A 3,597-nucleotide genomic window follows, 5' to 3' on the forward strand; every position below is an offset into this window, starting at 1 on the left:
GATAGATAGATAGATAGATAGATAGATAGATAGATAGATAGATAGATTAGAATACTAATACATATGCAAGAAAATAAAATTTCATAGCAATGAATATAAAATTGCCAAAAATGCATTTCACACAGGATTTTTTTAAGGTCAGTTTTCACATGTATCACATAAAAGGGAGGTTGGTGCAAAGTCCATTTACGGGATTTGAGAAATGAGTGGAACATGGGGAAGTTGAGTCAAGAAAGGTGTTGATGACTGTTTTTCAGTTGTGTTCTAGATGAATCTTTTGGTCATGTACAATTTGGACTAAATAGATTCTATAACATGAATGTGATGAAGGAGAGGCAGCAACTAGGTTCCCAAATGGATAGAGTACTGGATCTGGAGTCAGAGAGATATACTTTGAAAGCCAGACTCAGGTACTTACTAGCTGTGTGACCCTGGGCATCACTTAACGTCAGTTTCCTTTTATGTCAAATGGGGATGATCATAACACCTCCCTTGCAGGGTTGTTGTAAAAATCACACAAAGTGCTTCACAAACCTTAGAGCACTGTATAAATGGCAGCCATCATGTAATATGAAGCACATTCTGCCTTTGAGATTTTGTATTTTTAGAAGGGAAGGTGTTTTTAACTTAAATCTGTAACGGTCAGCATTTGAGGAGATTAACACCTTAAAGGAAAATCAAAGTAACAGCTTCCCTGTCATATCCTACAAGCTCCATCAATACAATGGGATGAGAAGGTTCCAAAACTATGAAATTCTAAGAAGAAGACATGAAAAATGATGATGGGGAGGCATCTATAATCAGTCCTCTCCCAGCCCCAGATGGTTTGTGGCTAGCCTGAGCCCTGATTTCACTTCCAACTTGGAGATTCTGGAATTTTTTATTCCTTCTGAATAAAATCCAGCTGATGCGGATGGGTGGCTTCCTAGCAGATGAACAATTCTGCCTCCGAAGTGCTGGTTAATAAGAGCAGGAAGAGAAATGAAAAGTGGCAGAATTCCATAATGTCACTTCACATAGTGAAGAATGGCAAAGCTGAAAAAACATGGGATCAATCATTGTGCAAAGGACTGTGAGGAAATGGGTCCTCAAACAGAGTCAAAGGAGCTGGGAATCGGGACAGTCACTTGCTGGCCAATGTGTTATTCTGAAAGAAAAATGACTAAGCTGCACATATCCTTTGACCTAAGTATCCCGGTATGCCCCTTGGCCCCCACTTTGTAGAACACTACACATCTCCCCCATTTGTTGGAAATGCTGTAGCAAGAATTCCTGACATGGGTGGGATGTTGGCCTAGCTTACCTCGAACATCCCTTCCAAATCCAAGATTCTCTGAAAAGGGAGTGGGGAATTGAGGGGAAAGGAATTATTGAAATGTAGGGGAAATACAATATGGCCTTGGACTTAAAAACCCTTACGTTGCTTGATCCAAGCTGTCAACATAAGTGTCATTCAATCGCCATGCATCTGTAGGAGGGTAGTATTAACCCCCACATGGAGCTCCCAGGGTCCTGAGGCAGTTTGTAAGAATTTATGAACCTGGACCTCTGCATTCCACTTACCTTTGCTAAAAGATGTCTTGAGGTTTTCCCTAGAATTTGGGCATCATCCTCATCTACCCCTCATGACACACGGATATTACATGTTTCCCCCCCCCCAAAAAAAAAATCCTCAATTTCTGATGATTTGGGCAGCTCTGAGATTTGTGCTCAGGATGGTTGTGATGATTTCCCTCCTCAGATTTCACATTGGCTTGAGACCTGAAACATTGTACAACTCAAAGCTTGAGGCTTTGATTTCTGGACTGCAGAGAGGATTGTGCAAAAGGTATCCTAATTCCTCCTTGTGGCCTCAGAGTTATCCTAAGGGCACAAGTTGGCTGGAACAAGGCAGTTTCAGAATTCAGGGTGGACCTCCTTCTAAGCCCTTTGACAGCTGGTTCACAGACCCTGAGAGGCTCGAGAAGCCAATGGCCTGAAGGGTCATCCCTTCACCCCTGCTAGAGTAGGGTATGCAGACAAAAGGACAGTTTACACTTCACTGCTTTCAGTTTCCTGTCGCCCAAAGTAAGAAGTCACTCATGAGCAGCGTCCTTAAAAACCACAACTCACAGGATGTGGGCTCCAAACCTTGTGTAACTCCTGGCATGTTGACAAGCTGCCTTCATCCCTCTTCAAATACATGCTTTTTAAAAAAGGTTATACATACATACATACATACATACATACATAAACACATACATACGTATATATATATATATATATATATATATTTCATTTTTATTTTGTTGTAAAGCACAGGCACTAGTCTCACTCTGACTTCCGCTTGGCACACTGCATGCTCTGGTCTCAAACCAGGGACTGGGGACTAGATTTGTAAGGAATGTCTGATGAGCATTCAGCCCCGAACTTAATACAGAGGCCATCCTTTCTGCCATTGCAGAGAATGCCAGACAGAGGCCAAGCTTTAGGACAAAAGATGTGGCACAACCACAGCTCTTTCACATTCTCCAGCTTTCTTTGGTTTGTTTAATCAAACAAAACCAGGGTGTTGGATGGAAGACCTCAAGCTTTTAAGAAAATAGAAAAGTGCTTTTGGAAATTCCCTGAAAAATACACTGCATCATTTCCCCCCTTTACTTTTGAAATAAAATGAGTGACTTTTAAAACAAGGTGAAGAGCAAAGAGTCCAACAATGTGAAAAGAAAGCTCTTTTTGTTCTGTGATGAGGAACAGGCTGGCACTGGGTTGGAATGACCTCCATAACAGAGGGTGGACAAGCCCCTGAGGACAAGGTCTGAAACAGTGTTTCAAGGCATGGTCATGTCTTTTTGTTCCCCTCTTCTATGCAAAGTGTTAGAAGGGATCCATAGTCTCATGCCCAGTCATGCCCAGTACTGCTTCATCTGATAATGGGGACTACCACCCATTCCCCAACAACATTCATTTGAGATTCCTCTGGCAGACTTTGTCAAATGGCCCTACTCCCTGACCCAGAAAGGGGCATCCATTAGGAGATGGGACTCGGGTAGATAAAATATGGCTTTTTTTAAGCACTTTTATGCCAAGCAATGTAGTGAGCTTTGGTTATACAAATACAAGCAAGACAATGCCTGTACTCAAGGACTTTTCAAATTCTAATAAATGAAAACAAAGCATAAAGGGGTAGAGGGAAGAAAGGGAGAGCAGAGGAGTTTTCTACCTTATAGTATGATTTTTATACGAAATGGAGGATGAGAAGAGGCATGGAGATGTGGTGCTGGGCAATATGAGGGCACAATCTGAGCCCATCATACAAAGGACATGGCCTGAGTCTTTATTAAGGGTTAGATAAGAATGATGTCAGAATAGGGGCAAAATTTCAAATACGTGCAGTATGTGGAGAACTGCACTTGGAGATGCCTAATGGTTTGGCAAATTAAAGGGAACTTTGATCTTTTGCAGCTCCTATTACTTGTCTCTTTCACTTAGAAATCTCTCATACAGCACAAACCACCATCATGTCCTCTATGATGATACTAGGCTGAACACATTCTGGAAAGATGGACAGATGGATGGATGGATGGATGGATGGATGGATGGATGGATGGATGGATG

Source organism: Petaurus breviceps, unplaced genomic scaffold (assembly GCF_028583685.1).
Source record: "Petaurus breviceps papuanus isolate PSGF00001 unplaced genomic scaffold, PetGlider_PUasm1.0 173, whole genome shotgun sequence".
NCBI lineage: Eukaryota > Metazoa > Chordata > Mammalia > Diprotodontia > Petauridae > Petaurus > Petaurus breviceps.